The sequence below is a fragment of the Ambystoma mexicanum genome, chromosome 11 (genome assembly GCF_040938575.1).
Source record: "Ambystoma mexicanum isolate Mex_15411 chromosome 11, UKY_AmexF1_1, whole genome shotgun sequence".
Taxonomy (NCBI): domain Eukaryota; kingdom Metazoa; phylum Chordata; class Amphibia; order Caudata; family Ambystomatidae; genus Ambystoma; species Ambystoma mexicanum.
This window is the reverse complement of record NC_090934.1, coordinates 553061464-553079574: the sequence shown is the minus strand read 5'-3', so window position 1 is coordinate 553079574 and position 18111 is coordinate 553061464. Positions and strand designations below refer to the sequence as shown.

The following is an 18111-nucleotide window of genomic DNA, read 5'->3' as shown; positions in this document are numbered from 1 at the left end:
GAAGAATAAGACATACTTGTTCTCGGGCAAATATCATATGTGGTGCCTTTTTAACATATTCACTCATGATGCATATGTCTAGTCATTCTATGGCGATTTTCCCTACTGCAGCATATGTCATCTGCACGAAAAATGTAACATTTCAGCAATGTAATGTTACCTGTGAAAGGAATACACTACAACACACAAATCCTCTTCCTTTTTAAATCCTGCAATCTGAGGCATTTTTACCATGAGCAGAAATGTATAGATTTTCAGATATACTTGGCCCTGTTTTGGAACCCATTTCTCACAGTTTTGGAAATATGCATCGGACATGACTGCTGAAATAATATAAATACGAATATGCTGTGAGCAGTGAAATATGTTGAACTACTCTGCAAGCTCACGGATCTCTAGTGTACATGTATAGCAGTGAAATAAGATAATCACAGTACTACATCCCTTGTATGCCAGGAGTGCAAAAACTCTCATTACCATTTCCTTCCCTCTCACTTTTGCTTTTTTACCAGTTGAGGAAGATCTCTGAAAGCTCATGCATTATTCCACCTAAGAAAATATGCTATAATTTAGAGTTAAATCAAACTTGGTTTACAGAGGTATGATTGCTTAACTAAAACAGGAAAACTTTGTGCACAAGATTTCAGATATGGAAGACTTGGTGAATGATGGTGTTATGCAGATTGTTAATATTATGAGAAACATTTAATGCGAGCTACTATTTCACAATATCGGAGTAGATGTGATTATCATTATGAGGTGTGGGAACAGAGCAAATTAATATCATTGTAAAAAAGTTTATTTCAGGAATACAAAACCTTCCCATTAAAAAAATAACAATTGGTAACATAATTACATATCACACAGTACAAAAAATAAACTGTATTCCACCCTCATAAAAACCATGCAACATACTTAAAATACAAGAGCATTCAGTTCAAACAAATGTCATAAAAAAGTCATCAAAGTTAGCGCTTCATTTAAAAATGATAATAAACCCCAACCCACGCAAACTGAGTCCACCCATAAAAGGTAGCACAGTGCCCCTGGCCCGCAGAAGCGGTTTAAGCGTATGTTCTCTAATTAAGGAGAAAGCTGGACAAAATAGTAGGCAATGGGCCAAGTCTTCCCTGGGCGCATCACAAAAAAATACACGATTGATTTTCATTGCTATTCAACCAGGCCGCCACCACTGCTCTTAGATGGATACAATTAAAGCGTACCCTGGTGATGACAACATGCTGAGAGGGATTATGTGCCTGACGGCTCCCTATCATCCAGAATATGCGGAAACACCCTTACTCCTACGTCCCGTCCCCTTTCCTCCATACTTGTGGGACATCTCTCCGTCCTGTGGGACGGGAACCGAGCACTTTGTAAAAAGCATCAAAATTTTTCCAAAAATGTGTCCCTCCTCTCTTTCCTGCGTGGGGCCCGACACGCGGCCGTAACCCCACCCACCTTGGCTCCGCCCCGCGCATCGCCCCTCAGTCCTTTTCTCCGCTCGATCGGGACCGGACGCACTTGCATCCTCGGAAGACTTTCTTCCCTGTTTTCCTCTCTGGCTCTCGCTAGCGTTCGTCTTCTAGTCTGTCTATGTCTTTTCAATTAAACTTTCCAGACTGTTCTTCGTGTCATCGTCGCTTCGCGAGGGCGGATCCCCATCCTCTTTGTTTAGAGTGTTTGGGTCCGGAACACCGTTGGGACTCCTGTTTTTACTGTGACTCCCTTTCGGTCCGGGCTCTTCAACGTCGGTTGGAACGGTGGGAGGAGGTGTTCCGACGCACTCCCCCATCTCATTTTCAGGCGTTCATCGACGAGAAGAAGAAACGCCCGGTAGGTTCTTTACTTTTCAGAGCACCCCAGCCGGGGGATACTTTTCCGGGTTCCTCTCGAGCCGGGAAGGGCGTTGATCGCTCTGTCACCGGGGTTCGCTCTGAGGTGCCTGTCGGGCCTAATAATGCTACCAGAGTTTTCTCCGAGGGTCTCCGTAAGGGGCCTGTGTACACCGGAGTAACTTCCGAGGCCCCTCCTGCGGGGGCTGTGTGTAGACCCAGTTCTGCTGAGTCATAGGGTACCGGAGCTTGCTCTGAGGCCTCTCTTTCGGCTTCCCTCAAAAACAAGACCGGGGTGCGCCCCGAGGCCTTGGCTGGGCTTGTGTTTACCGAACGGATGTTCGAGGCCCGTGCCGATAAGGCTATTACCGGGCCTATGCCCGAGGTCCCTCGTACAGAGGCTAAGGCAACCAACAGTTCTGAGGGTCCGGGCAGGGCCCTGTCGGTGAAAGCCGTTTCTCACCGTTCCCGCTCTTGCGGTGATACCAGATCTGTTGAGGGGGCAAAGAAGCAAGGTTCTTCTTTTACCGGCAGTGCCGAGGTCCTTCCTTCGAAGGCTCAGTTGGCGGTTGGTATGTCGCAGAAACATTCCAGGCCTCACAGTACCAGCTCTGCCGAGGTTCCTTATGTTAAGGCTAAAATTAAGACCCCCTGATCCATTGACAGGGACCCCTGCCTCACTTCCTCACATGCCGCAGTTCCCCTCAGATGAAGACAAAATGGCGGCCATTCCTGCCACGACCACGGCGGCCATTTTAGGTACTACCCCTACAACTACGCCATCGGCCCCTGGTGTAGGGTTCGGTCCTTTGGGTGAACCTAAGGTCACTTGTGTGTATTCGTACCGGCCCGTTTATGATTGGAACGCCTGGATGCCTCCTCCGCACAATGTTTCGTTGCCTGCAGGGGCGGCCCCTTTGATTTATGTGGATACGTCGGCGGATAACCTGGCGTGGCACCTTTCTCTGTTACGTCCCTGGGTTTGTCCACCTCATGAGAGGCCTCCTCAGGTTCCGAAGCAATCTCCTGAGGACGCTTTTTTCGGTAAATTTCATGAGGGAGTATTTCAAAGGGCTTTTTAAGGAAATTTGTCCACCAGCGCCCCCGGCTCCACCTGTTCCTCTGGTGTTTCCGCCGGCGCCTCCTTTGCCCGTGGTGCCTGCCCCTGCTCTTCCGCCTTTGCCGCCGTTGTCCCCAGTGGACAAGGCAGTGCCTGACACGGTTCAGCAGGATCCTGACCTGTCAGATGACCCTCAAGGCGAGCAGGACAAGGAGGACCTTCCCCGCTCTGTTAGACCTTTTCATGACCGGGTACTGGACATGATGATTTTCTTAGATGTTCCAGTTCCTGAGGCACCTGCTCCACAGGAGGGCGTGTTTTCTGGGGCGTTCACCCTGTCTCCTTTGGACCGTACCGGCCTTTTCCTGCAGAAGGATGTTTTGGCCGAGGTCCGAAGGGTCTGGGAGAAGCCACACTCAGGACTTTTTGTCAATAAAAAGATTGACGCGAGGTACAGGCTACACTCTTCGGAGGAAGTGGCCTTGTCGTCTTGTCCACCTCCCTCCTCCACAGTGGTGGCTGCGGCCACGTTGCAGTCCAGACCTGCAGCATCCTCTTCCGCGACGGCTACTCAGGTCTTGGGAAAGGAGGACAAGCTCCTGGACTCCCTAGGGAGGAAGATCTTTGCCAAGTCGGCCTTGCAGCTCAGGCAGGCCAATGCCGAATTGATTTTGGCGGGAGCTAACATGCGGATGTGGAAAGGTCTGTCGGAGTTTGAGGATCACATTCCGGTCGAGAAGTTGGAAGACTTCAGAGGTGGCCTTTCCGATGCCAGGGTCTTGTCCCAGGATCTCCTGGAGGCTGCGGCTCATCACGTAGACACCTTGGCTCGGGGCATGATGCTCGAGGTTGATACCTCGAGGCAAGCGTGGTTGCATGCCACTAAGTTTTCGAAGGAAGTGCAAGACAAAGTATTGGACCTTCCATTTGATGGTAAGGAGCTTTTTCATTCTTCTACTGATGTAGAGCTCACCAAAACCAAGGATAGCACTCAGACGGCTAAATCATTGTCTGTTCTGGTTAAGCCTCCCTTCAAGGCTCAAAGGCCGTTGTCGCAAGGGCGACCTTCCTCTGGTTTTGGGGGATTCATCGACCGCAAGAATCGCAGAGTGGATACTCCCAGGGGAATAACCACCGTAGAAAACAGCGTACGGAGTATTTCTCCTGCTCCTCAGCCTCCTCATCAGGTTCAGGTGGCGCCGCCACCGATAAACCTGCCAACTGAGGGTTTTCCGCGCTCACACGAGACCCCGGTGGGAGGGCGCATTGCGTCTCATTGGGAGGCATGGCAGACCATCACAGAAGACAGATGGGTCTTGTCAGTCGCTCAGGCGTGCTTACGCTTACCTTTACCCCGTACCCCACCCCTCAACCCTCCTTTTCAGCCGTTGGGCTCGCCCTCCCTCAACGCCGAGGTTCAGAAACTCCTGGACCTCAGGGCTGTGGAACCCGTTCCCTTTGGGGAGCGAGGGGAGGGCTTCTACTCCCGGCTGTTTACGATGCCCAACCCAACTAGGCTGGCCTGCGCACCATCCTAGACCTTTCCCAGTTCAACCTCTTTCTACCCCAAGAGAAATTCAAGATGATCACGCCCAGCCAGATACGCTCCTCTTTGCAGATGGGCGACTGGCTCAGCATAGTGGATCTTCAGGACGCGTACATGCATATCCTGATTTGGGCTCCACACAGGAGGTACCTCCGTTTCCCTTTGGGAGAGGAGCACTTCCAGTTTCGGGTGCTTCCTTTTGCCCTCAGCTCGGCGCTGGATGTCTTCACGAAGATGATGTCGGTGATTGCGGCCTATCTTCGTCTTCAGGGTATCAATGTGTGTCCTTATTTGGACGATTGGCTTTTACACAGCCCTTGTCTGCTGGCGGCAGCGGGCAACCTCCAGTCTCTCCTTCAGCTCCTGTTCCATCTTGGGCTGTCGGTGAACTGGCGGAAATCCTCCATGACGGTCTCTCAGGACCTGATTTTTCTGGGTTTTCGTTGGAACACGATCGACTGCAGAGAATACCTGACCGGGGACAGAATGGCAGCTCTGTTGGCCACGTGTCAGATGTATGCGCAGTCGGAGAGCATGTCGGCCTGGTGGTTCCAGAGGCTTCTGGGCCTCATGGCCTCGTGTGTGCTGACTCTTCCTCTTGCTCGTCTCAAAATGAGACGGACTCAGATGGCCCTTCGGAATTCATGGCGTCAGGCAGTGGACTCATACTCCATGCGGATAATGATTCCGGATTCCATGAGAGTGGACCTGGACTGGTGGTCATCTCTCAGCAATCTGTCTGGGGGAGCGGGGTTTCAGGACCCGGTCCCTATGGTGACGATCACGACGGACTCCTTCCTCCTCGGGTGGGGTGCGACGTTAGATCTCTTTCAGGTCTCGGACCTCTGGTCGCCTCAGGACAAGCTCCTGCACATAAATCATTTGGAGCTTCTGGCGATTTTTCTGGCGCTCAAGGCGTTCAGACCTCTCATTGTCAACAAGGTGGTCCGCGTAAGAACGGACAATGTGGTGTAAATGTACTACATAAACAAGCAGGGAGGAACTAAGTCTCCCCCTCTCGTGGATCTGGCCATTCAGATTTGTGTATTATCCAGGCAGCCAGAAAACCCTCGACCAGATCTCAGTACAAGAATAAATGGCTCATGTTCTGTCATTGGTGTCTAGAGAAGAAATTGGATCTGAGGGGGGCCACGGTTGACACAGTGTTGTCCTTCGTGTCCTCCCTAGCAGAGTCAGGGGTTCATGTTCTGTCATGCAGGACTTACCTTTCAGCGGTCTCCGCTTATCTTTCTACGGATCAGTGTTTGTTTTCTCTGACTAACCCAGTGGTAAAAAGGCATTTCGCTGGTTTATCACGCCTTTACCCTCCAGTTCGTAATCCGCACCCGCCATGGGACCTGAATGTTGTCCTGACAGCGCTGTGCCATAAACCCTTTAAGCCAATGGCTACTGTGGACCTCAAGTACTTGTCTTGGAAAGTGTCCTTTTTGGTCGCCGTCACATCGGCAAGGAGAGTGAGTGAGCTCCAGGCATTGTCGGGGGAGCATCCTTTCTTGGTCTTTCACGAGGACAAGGTAGTCCTTCGAACTAATCCGGCTTTTCTGCTGAAGGTAGTGACCGAATTCCATTTGAATCAATCTATCTCCCTACCGGTCTTTTTTCCGAACCCCACCTCTGAAGCGGAGAGGGTTCTACACTGTCTTGATGTCCGAAGAGCTCTTAAGTTCTACCTAGATAGGACTTCCGAGCTTAGAAGTTCTTCTCAACTTTTTGTGACTTTCGGCAACCCTCAAGGCAAGCAAGCGTCTAAGGCTACTATTTCTAGGTGGATTGCCGCCTGCATCACGGAGTCTTTCACTATCCAAAAGCTGAAACCTCCTAAAGATATTCATGCACACCTGGTGCGGGGCAAGGCAGCTGCGGTTGCTTTTCAGAAGTATGTTCCCTGGGAGTCCATTGCTAGGGCAGCTACTTGGGCCTCTCCATCTGCTTTCTGTAAGCATTACTGCCTCGATATGAGTTCTAGAGCTGATGCTCAGTTTGGTCAGACTGTGCTGAAGAACCTTTTTCAGTAAGGTGTATTTCCATCCACCCGTAGTTCCTGTAAGGAGTGCTTGGGAATCTCCCACAAGTATGGAGGAAAGGGGACGGGACGTAGGAGTATTACCAGGTTACTCACCGTAGTGACCATCTTACTCCTAGTCCATAGTCCCCTTTCCTCCATACGCCCGCCCGCCGTCCACTCTAATAAGGTTCCTCTGTTATTGGTAATGGGTTTCTGACCTGGCAAAGAAAAGGACTGAGGGGCGATGCGCAGGGCGGAGCCAAGGTGGGCGGGGTTACGGCTGCGTATCGAGCCTCGCGCAGGAAAGAGAGGAAGGACACATTTTTGGAAAAATTTGGATGCTTTTTACAAAGTGCTCCGGTCCCGTCCCACAGGACGGAGAGATGTCCCACTAGTATGGAGGAAAGGGGACTATGGACTAGGAGTAAGGTGGTCACTACGGTGAGTAACCTGGTAATACTTTTATAGCTCTTAAAACAATACACAGCATAACATCCCTCAGGAGAAAATATTGAGCCATACGTCCTTCTGACAGAATTGCCTTTATGTGCCTAAGCCAGGGAATCTTCAGGTAAGGGTCCCTATCTAATTAGGTCCTGTGTTAAACCGGCTTTGCTGTTACCCCCGACTTTAAGCCAATGGTTGACAGGCTGGGCTGCAATAGAGTCACTAATAAACCTGCAGCCCAATTCCTGATGGACTGCAAAATTAGGGGCCGAGCGAGGAAGCCCCAATACTTGTTTCAGGAAAGTGTTCTCCACCACCTGGATGGATTCATCCTTGCTGTATCCTCAGAACTCCATGCCATACCTGGCAACACAAATAGCTTCCCCATTATAAACCTTGAGTGCCAGTGTGACCGGTTCAGCCTTAAATATACCCATGGCAATCCTCTCCCCCTATAGCCTGTTTGAACCTAGCAGTCTGCTTGACAAAATTGGCTTCCGCATTAAAGTTTGAAGGAAATCTGATCCCCAGGTAGTCAAAACTAGAGACTCTGGGAATCAAGACCCCATCTACTAAACATCACCTGGAATTTTGAAGGGCACTTGCCCTTGCTACAAATCATAACTGCTGATTTTTGCGCATTGACCTTTAGATCCAGTGAATCCATGAATGTAGAGTAATCATCAATCAGGCGCTGCAAGGCACTGGGAGTACAGTCCAGCAAGACCCTATCGTCTGCATAAGCCAGTAATGGCTCACGCCACCTACCCAGCCTGGGGACATCCGGAGTAGAATTAAGTAAATGGGTATAAAGCCAATTAATTTACAAACAAAAAAGCAGGGAGGCCATCACACAACCTTGGCGCACACCTTGCTCACCTGACAAAAAGCAGCGCACCGACACTACATGCCGCTCCTTACACAAGCCACTGTGGATGAATGCAGTCTCTCCAAAAGATCCACCAGTGCACATGGACAATTCATGGATCTAAGCATACACCACAACCTATTACGATTGACCTTGTCAAAGGCGGTGCTCATATCCATGAAAGCAAGGAAAATGGGTTTGTCCTTAATATACAAAGAGTGAGCCACCACCAGATAGAGGTTCAGGGACCTGGTCCGCTGTTCCAACCGGAACCCCAACTGAATGGGGGAAAGAATATTGTAACATTCCACCCAAGGCTCCAGTCTCCCCAGAAGAGCCCTCACCATGATCTTAAACACAGAGTGTAAAAGCGAAACAGGTCTATATGACGCTGCTAGCGCCCTCTGCCCCTTCTTATATATTGGCTGAATTACTGCATGCGACCAAGAGACAGGGTGCACACCCCCTTCACAGATTGCATTGTCAAAATCAGGGCCTAGAAGTATAGGTCTGCTGGAACATTATCAGGGCCTGGAGCCCTATTTCTTTTTTGACATTTTATGGCTAAAGCAATTCCACCTACTTTGAAAACAATATTTCCATTCACTGGGTATGGCAACTGCTGGGGATCTGTGGCCAGCGGTCGGTCAATGGCCGTGACCACATCACCCCCACTATATAGGGCAGAAAAATTAGCCACCCAGGCCTGATCAGAAACTATGACATCAGCATCTCTTGACTTAAATTTGTAGAAAGGCCCATTGTTCACTATGTCCCAAAAAGGCTTGTGCTCATTAGTGACAGAAGAATTGACCCAGACCTCCCAAGACTCAGCTTCAATTCAGTCTTTCTGATGGCGACAGCCCTTTTAAAAATAGCCCAGGCACGAACGATATCCCTTTTTGAAGACAGGCTGTTCTTCAAGGTTTCAAGCAAAATACTCCTGGATTTCGAAAAATCTGAATTAAACCAACCCGGCTGCCTTTTTACCGATTTTCTTCTAGCCTTCTGAGTAAATGAAGCAGATAAATTAGACATTAGTGAAACAAAATTAGTTGGTATAACAGTCTGATTGGAACTGCCTGAAAAGAAGTTATTCAACTCCCGCAAGATGTTAATAACAATCTCCCTCTACAACCTCTCTCTGTCTGCTAACTGCCATTTTAATCTAAACTTTTGGTCATCCGGGGCTACCAACGGCTGGTACGACATACCCAGCAGTGCTTGTTTGTCCTGTGTTTTGTGCACAAGCCGGATAGGAAAATGATCACTACAGATTTCGCCCAGCACACTGAAATTGATTACATTTTACTGGGACACATAGGTAATTGATTGTTGAGCAACCTGAGGCTGACAAGAAAGTAAAATTGCCTGGGCTATCATCAGGGAAATGGCCATTGGCCGAACGTAATCCCCATTCATGCAGAAGCTTCCACAGCCTGAGCCCCTCTGTACAAATTCTAACATCCCCCATAATAATATGGAAAACCTACAACCACGACGGCGCCTGTGGTGAGATACACATGGGGTCCAGGTTGGGCCCCCCCGCTATCCCTACCCCCTCGCAACTCATGCTTCCCCCTAGGTTGAAAACAGTTTGCGCTAAACTATATGGCCAACACATGGAGACAGTCAATGTTGTTTTTTCTTTGAAAAGTTGTTGTTTTGTTACATGTTGCCTGCAGACTTGCAAACAACAGTATGCTAACTATGACATGCCAAAGTTGTAACCATAGCAAAATGCCAATAAAGACATTTTAAAATAGATAATATGCAAAACCTATTATAATAAATCAGCAGGTTCACAGTGCTCAGATGGATCCGTGTTCCGTTATTGTTTAAATTCATCAGATAAAATTAGATTTTTGACCGAGGGCATAGAGGAAGTGAAGCAATGAGGGAACTCAATCTGAAAAAGATGAGAGTATGATTAGACATTATGAAATAACAGGACATCTGATACATAATTCTAATAAGTTAGATGAAAATAAACAACTTCCCATGCGCTGCTTATATGGCCTTCAAGGCAATCGATAAAATAACAGACTCATAATCGTACCTGTCAAAGGTGAGCATGGCCTACAGAATGAAACATAGTCCATGTACATATACTTCACTGTACAAAGGGTGTACACTGACATTTATCATTATCATAGAGAACACAGTGGCAGTGGAGTTTATCCGGGGTAAAGTGTTGGGTAAAAACCGCAGTGAGTTACTGATTAAGCCCCAGCCAATGGGACTATTTATCTTGGAAGGGCCTGGGACAGCTAGTCGTAATAGTTTGTGTTCTATTGTGGCTCATATATTCATCTCTTTCGTCGATTTACAAACATTAAGGATCTAAGATGGCATTCAGATCATCGCAGTTGCCCATTCAGCAACCAACATCCGAAATGTATGAATGTATATGTAAGCGTATCCTTCTTAATAGCTATACTCAATAAACATAATTCTGATAACTTTAAATATTTGCTCGCCACCCTTTCCAGCTCAGTCATGATTAAGCCAATAAAGTCCCCAGTACCAGCCATGACCAGATCATATGGAACAAGATGGCACTCGGGCTAGGGCACTTTGGGAATATGTCTTGTGCAACAGTCGAAGGTATGTCATGGGTTTCATCTGGATCCACTCACAGCAGAGCCACTGCACAAGCTGAAAAGCTGTCTATCTGCAATTGGGGAATGGATGGCAAAGAATTGGCTGAGGTTAAACAGGGAGAAAACGGAGGTCCTAGTGATTGGCCCTCCTGAGGCAAATTCCTTTTGGAGTACAGAGTACTGGCCAGAGTCTTTTGGCCCCACTCTGAGCTCAACACTTCAGTGACAAGTTTGGGCATGAAACTCTTATCATCTGGCTCGAGAGAGGCGCTCAGATTACCTCAGTGTGTAGCGCAGGCTTTGGTAAACTAAAAGCTCTTAGAAAAATTCTCCATCTCCTGCCCGCAGAATGTCGGACGAAGGTAGTCAAGTCAACAATCATGGGATTGTTAGACTACTGTAATGGCATATACCTAGGGCAACCGTCATATCAGATTCAATGCCTACAAATTCTTCAAAACTCCGCAGCCCGTCTGGCCCAGGATGCACAAAGACTCACCTCTTCTCAGGTTATGTTCCAATGGCTTCACTGGTTACCTGTGAAACCCGGAATTGAATTCAAGATCTTGTGTGTCGTTCATCGGGTAACTCACAATACAGAGGAAGATTATTTACAGGCCAAACTGAACCATTATTGTCCTATGAGGTGCTTATGCTCAGCTTCACAAAATCTTTTAATAGTGCCACAGTATCATAGAACTCGGATGGGCCGACGCTCGTTCTCAGTCCTTGCTCCCACTCTGTGGAATGCTCTTCCCTTTTCTCTCTATGAGACCGAAGGTCATCTGCAGGTCTGCAAAATGCTAAAAACGCCTAGATGCCTTTGTGCATTTGTTTGCGCTCTATAAATACAGTACCATACCATACCATGGCCAGAATGTTGTACCAGAATTGCTTGAATCTAGAGTGGCGAGATACCTTCTTAATGTTTGAAAGCTTTTTATCATTCTAGTTCAGAGTTATTTGCCTATGTCCTGTTGCTATTTATTCTGGACATTTAGGCACATCTGCCTCAATGGGCTGTCTTCTATTGGTGATTGGTCTAGCGCCCAGTGCCCTGATGTAGCATTAGCACATATAAAATGTGACTCTTTGGGTTCCCACAAGATTTCATTAAGTCTAGACAATTTTAGGAAGTAAGTATGAATGTCACAAACTGTCATAAATTTCCTATCCATGTGCACATCTGAGCAATGTATGCATCAAGCATTTTTCCAGCGGTACAAATGAACTAGGGTAGCAGCATTTTTGAGTCCTGGGAGGACCATTTGTGACTGCTTTGCTTGAAGAAAAATTAGGCATAACTGCTTCTATACCTAACGTGATCAAATGTTGAACCTTTAAAGCCTTCTTGATGTGTCTGTCATCCAATGTACCCATCCGCCCTGTGTAAGGGAGGCATGGTATCACAAATAGACACTGACACAAGAGCTTCACGTTCAAAACCTTTATTGATGGTTTAAAAGGGGTTGGAAAACTCCTATCTTGCCCTATAACTAAGATGTCCTATAACTAAGATGGGAGTATTCCGATCATCAAACAAAAAGAAAATACTGTCCTAGTCACTCCTTAGTCGAAATAGAATGGCCTAATAAACTTAATGTCTGCCCTCTTTCTAATACAATAAATGTCTAAAGGGAATGTGTAAAGCAAAAAGGAAAATCAGTGTTCAAAAGAAATGTCAGTATGGCTGAGTAAACTCCCTTCTGCACGTTTTGTAGCACAGGGTAAGGTGCAACACTTGGACCTTACGACACACTCTGGCTTTGGACACAAGGATGCAGTTCGTTTCGTGGACAAGGGCCCACTTGGCCTCCCACGAAAAGTCACTAGTTTATCTGCTGGACCTCTCAGCTTTCTCTCACTCCAGCCCAGGTCACCTCACTCCAGCCCAGGTCACCCTTTAGCTTGTAATACAGTTTAACAAAAGTTTGTTTCCTTCTCGTTACCACAATTCAGTACAGGTATCCCTCCGCCAAGCTCAAACCTTTCAATCATAATTTGTGCGGGTTCCCTTTCCCCAAGCTTCAATCACACCTCCATAAGCTGCCCCCCATCAGGCTCAAGCCTTCTTTCACTTTCCTTACATTGACATGACCACTTCAACCTTCTTTCCTCAAACCCCACTTTTCCTGTCCTACACCAAGGCCTCTTGGTAAATGAAGTTTTGAGCACAGTCCTTATTTCAAAGATATCTCTGATATCCAGGTTTCCCTCTGCTGGGATCAAACCTAACAGTTCAAAGACATCTCTCACATCCAGGTTTCCCTCTGTCGGGATCAAACATAACAACAGTTCAAATCTTGCATCTCAGTTTCTTTCTCTTTCCGCCGCTTCTGCAGCATCAGATATTTCACAGAGACTTTCGATTGGGCAATCTTCTTTCACCGGACCACTCTGTTACTTTGTATCTTAAATTTATAGTTCTTTACAATGCTTTGCTTTCTCTCGCGTCTTAACGGACATGTGCAACCTTCATTCATCGGATAGTGTTACCGACAAGTTTCATTTAACACAGACCAGACTTTCATTGCTTTCATCAACTCAGCGGCTGTGTTAATCCTTTTTTGTCCTTCGCGGCTTTGATCCTGAAGTCAAGGCTGATACCACAACTGCTGCTGTACCACCCCAACTCTGCCGTTCAACCAGGAAGGTGGCTGGTATCCTTGGAACACAAAAGAGGTTTGTTTCTTCTTTTTCGCTGGGCTTCCTTGCGCAAACTTCAAAGCCCTTCAGAGGTAACAATCTCTCGCCGGGGTGTCCAAGGTTTCTCCGTACCTCGGTTCCGTTCCTCGGCCTGTCACTCTGCTCCGCCTGGTTCGCCGTCGCCCTGAAAGAACTGCTCTTTCCCATGCATCTCAGTGTCTCACCTTTTAACCATGTGGGGAGAGCTAATAGGTACCCGGTGTATGCAATTAAGATCAAGTGCCTGACCCTGCCTGATCTTATTAGTAGGACATGTCCAATGTATTGCATGGGTGGTACTCCTTTCAGCCTCAGACCTCCTCTTCCTCAGCTTTTTGTGTAGAAAAGGGGGGAATCTGGAAAGTTGGAATATCCTATAAAATAGGATGGGACAGAGGTATTTGGAAAGGGGGGATACCATGTCTCGTCATCAGGCGTTCCTCTCCCACTCCCCAAGGACCACTTGCCATGTGATCCTCTCACACTTGTCCGCCCTCAGGGTTTGGATCCAAAGGCGATGGCCGTGCCCTGGCCACCTGGGTAGGATCCCCAGGGTTTAGGCAGTGAAATGCCCTTTGGTTTTTCATACCTGGCACTGAGGAATTGCCTATGGCTGAATCATGCGGTTTTGGTTTCTTCAAGCATTATGCAGCAAATTGCACTTGCAGTGCTAAAATGTATGTCTCAAAGTCTGGGACCCCTATTTGTTCCTCGCTAGTGAGCCTATGCAGAATTCTCAGTGACTATCTACAACGTTTTGGTACCCATATTGAGTGATGAGTTTACCTATTTATTTGAACAGTTTGGTGGGGACGTACACCATTGATCCAGTGAAAAAGTGTAATCATCTGCACCTCATTACAATTATAGATGGTGATGCCCAGAATTCCACAGAAAGGCCTCTTTCCACGCTCAGAATGTTGTGTTCCAATTGGTCTGTGAGGTTGTGGTGCTTGCAAATTCATATGTAAGTGAATGTCTTGCTTCCATTGAAGGTTGGGTAGTGTGATGAATCATGCAAAGTCATCACTGAATCCCAGATGATGAGCTTCTGCCACATGGCCAGGGGTCCCTATCTGATTCTGACCTTGGGGGTGGTATTATGAGGGAGGATCATGTGGAAGAAGATGACTGCCGGGAGGAGATGGTGACTCCTTTGGGAGAGATGCATTGTTCCCCCCCTCTTTTGAAGACAGCACTATATCACCTAAACTGCTGATGGCATAGTGCCTTTCTGAGCAAATAGCCATTCACACCTCCTATGTACATAACTCACAAATCACATCTCCTATCCCTGATGAGGTTGTATTAGGTAAAAATCTCCTTAGCAGTCCTGTTCATTCTATGGACTCCACCTTCCATAGTGTCTCATGTACTGAGATGAGGACGAGGAAGAGGGAGAAGGAGTTAATGTGGATTGAAAGAAAACCTAAGCAAATCATGTGGACTAGCTTTTGCAAAATGAATCAGCTGCACGCAACATTTAAAGATGGTTTTCATTGGCAATCAGAAGTTGGAGAGAGGAGACGCGGCTTGGGAGAAGCGAGAGGCAGAACCGCAGGTGAAGGCAGACGTGAGGGAGCAGGCCATGTTGAAGCAGGCAGGGGTTCCCAAGCTGCTGCTGCTTATCAGCATTTTGCACCAGATTGGTGAGAGACCGTAGGAGCATGGCAGGCTCCAAGGAAAAGCTGCAAGGGGACCAGTAGCAGAGGAGAAGCTGTGCAGGACGCGGCCGAACCGAAAAGCAGCCACTTTACCGGCAAGTGAATACAAGACTGTGGGAAGAGCTGAAGGCGAGTCTGCCAAACGGGAGAACGCCATTCCCGCATTAAGACTTTTTAAAAATATATATTTTTTTGGCTCAAAATGGTTTGCAAATAATAAAACCTTTAGCCAGGTAACGAACATCAATATAAAACACTTCATGGTCAGTATGGGACAGAACATTAAAAAGAAGATTATCCTCAGATAAGAATATCATCTGCTTTTAAATTAAAATTTACAATTAACAAACAACACAAGAACTTAAAGGCAAGGAAAGCATAGGACAGAGGCTTTGGAAAAACCAAAATAAGGCATCAGCGGGCACAGGAGAATCGTTTAAATGATTAATATATGCTTTGCTCTTCGATTCATGAGAGTGTTTTGAACGTTAGTACCTACTGCCTTCTTCTTCGATGGACAGCGTTGGAGGACTTTACTGTGGTCTGTTTCTGTGCCTTGTTTATAGTTGTTTCCAGTGTTCTTTCCACATTTGGCATAGGACACATAAGAACCAGGTGTTTAAGAGATTCAACCACATTTCCTTGTTGGCACAGTCTGCAGGTGGAATTACTCTGATTTCCCTTCCTTCTGTTTAACATTATGTTTGTCGGTAGGATTTTAAAGCTAAAACATATGGAATGCAATCTCAGGAACCAGTTTGGAAAGATTTGAATATATTTTGTGAGCACATAACTTTTGTGACCCAAACCAAAAGTCTTCACGGTTTTTGTAGTTGTAGATCACCTCCAAAGTCTCGATCCAGTCATTGGTAAAGAGTTTCTTCTTGATCGTCCCTGGGTCGCGGACCAGTGATTCGTCTGACTCATTTAAATCAGTGATTATCGTTTGACAGATGGTTTGCCATTCCTTGAGGAATTTTTCCCTTGGGTTGTTCATTACCTTTTTTAGTAGCTGGAAGCCTCCTTTCGGGAATTCTTAGAGACATTTACGATACAGCGATAGCTATTTCCACTTGGCAATCGCTTTTAATGATGTTAGAGCCAGTTCTCTCCTCACTATATGTATCGGGATGCTTTTTGGCAAACCCAACACTATTCTCCAAAAGATTCCTTCAAGGCATGGCCATATGTCGTCCGCTAGCATGAAGGATGTTTCAGCACCATAGGTCAAGATTGGTGCCACTTTGGATCGATAAAAGGATATTGGAGGGATTCATGAGAAACCACAGTATTTTTTTAGTAGGAGCCTTCCCTGGGCGACCACATACTTTGCTTTACCCCACGGGGCTTCACATCTGCTTGTGTTAAGGCCGATCTTTTGGCCTTTTAGGAACCAGGAGGGCCTTGCCTTTGATCTTGCCCTATCCTGTTCTCCAAAGACCATGATCTGTGATTTGACCGGGTTGATTATTAGATGATTAGATTCCAGATATGCTTGTAGGGTGTCAAGCTGCCTATGTAGCCCTATTGGGGCCTGGTCGTCCGCTAGCATGAAGGATGTTTCAGCAGCATAGGACAAGATTGGTGCCACTTTGGATCGATAAAAGGATATCAGAGGGATTAATGAGAACCCACAGTATTATTTTAGTAGGAGCCTTCCCTGGGCGCCCACATTTTTTGCTTTACTTCGCATTAGGGCAATCCGCAGGGCTTCACATCTGCTTGTGTTAAAGCTGACTCCCAGGTACGTGAATGATTTTGCTACGCTTATCTTTTGGCCTTTTAGGAACCAGGAGGGCTTCACCCTTGATCTTGCCCTATCCTATTCTCCAAAGACCATAGTCTCTGATTTGACCGGGTTGATTATTAGATGATTAGATTCCAGATATGCTTGTAGGGCGTCAAGCTGCCTCTGTAGCCCTATTGGGGTCTGGTCCATAATGACAATGCCATCGGCATAGATTAGTCTCCCAGTGTCCTCTAACCTAGGAGGAAATGAGCGTACTTGGAAAAAGGCGTTCTCAATGTCTGATAGGAACAGATTGAAAAGTTCAGGTGCTAAAGGGCATCCTTGTTTCACCCCGATTTCTTTTCCGGGATTGCACTTGTCAGCTGGCCTGATTTATCTAACTTGACTTTAATCGATGTATCCTGGTGGAGGCCTTTGATGTTATTCAAGATGGTAGTAGGGCATCTCCAGGCCTCAAGATACATTTTTTGCCCTTTACTCTGTATTACTTTGACTTTCAGAAGGTTTATTATAAAGATGTTAACAGAGGTGCCAATACCTTAGACAAACGCTGATTGACATTGATCTTAATGTCCCGTCTTCGTGCTCCATCGAGAAAGGGATTTTAGCAAGATGGACTCAAACATTTTTCCAGCCACGCCAAGTAAGGCGATCGGGCGGTCTGTTCGAAGCCCTTTTTTTGAATATAGTGACAACTACTGCCATCTTCCATGACAAGGGTATCAGGGCCGAAGCCAAGATACTTCTGTCCAAGCGGTGCAGAAAAATTGCCCATAACCCCGGGTTTTGTTTCAGCTGGGCGTTGGTCAGCCCGTCTGGGTCTGGGGCTCTAGAGTTTTTGAGTCTATTTATGAGTCCTTCATTTGTTGAGATTTCAATATCTAGTGAGTATTCTACGGTGCGCAAATTAACGGGCTGAGTTGGTACTGGGTTAGCTCTTGGAGTTTCATCTTTTTCCTCCTCTTGTAGTTTGGCATAATGAGTCAGCCATGTCGTTGCCGAAATGGTGTTTGTCATCAGCACATCTAATGGGGCATCTTATTGATTTATAGTAGCCCATATTTCCGCGGTATTCGTCGTTTTGATATTATGTAGCATACACTGGGCATCTTGATTAACCATGCGCTTTCTGTGTATTTTCAGCCAATTGCGATATCTTTGTTTTAGTTTATGGATTTCCTCTGAGTTGTTAACCGTCTTAAGGCGTTTTAAATGCGTAATTTCTTTTCTTACATTTTTTTCCTTCCCACAGTTTGGTTGTCGTACACATGCTTATGTGTCATTATTGGCTTAGCAACACCCCCTCGATATTTGGTTGTAAATTCTTGAAGCAATGGGGCATAGTTTATGCGTTGGTTGTCCTCTCCCTCCAAAGACCATTTGATTGAGCTGGTTAGTTTTTCTATTAAATTTGGCAGATCTTTTCATTGAATGTGCAGTCTGTTTCGACTGGGGTCTATCCTCAGTTTTGCTTCGTAGCTCACTGGTCCTTCCTTACTGATGTTGTGGCCGACCATTTTTAGTTGGTTGTGGTCACTCTTTTTGGTTTTACAGACCTTCTTTCTTTTTATGAGCCCGCTCATGTTGGAGGAGACACATACGTAGTCATATATTTGTTCACTCACTG

General features: G+C 46.6%; 1 protein-coding gene across 2 annotated transcripts in view; it reads left to right on the top strand.

Moving 5' to 3' along the window:
* LOC138503557 (catalase-like) overlaps window positions 1–18111 on the top strand; it is an 833069-nt gene that overhangs the window by 416700 nt on the left and 398258 nt on the right. The window lies entirely within an intron of this gene.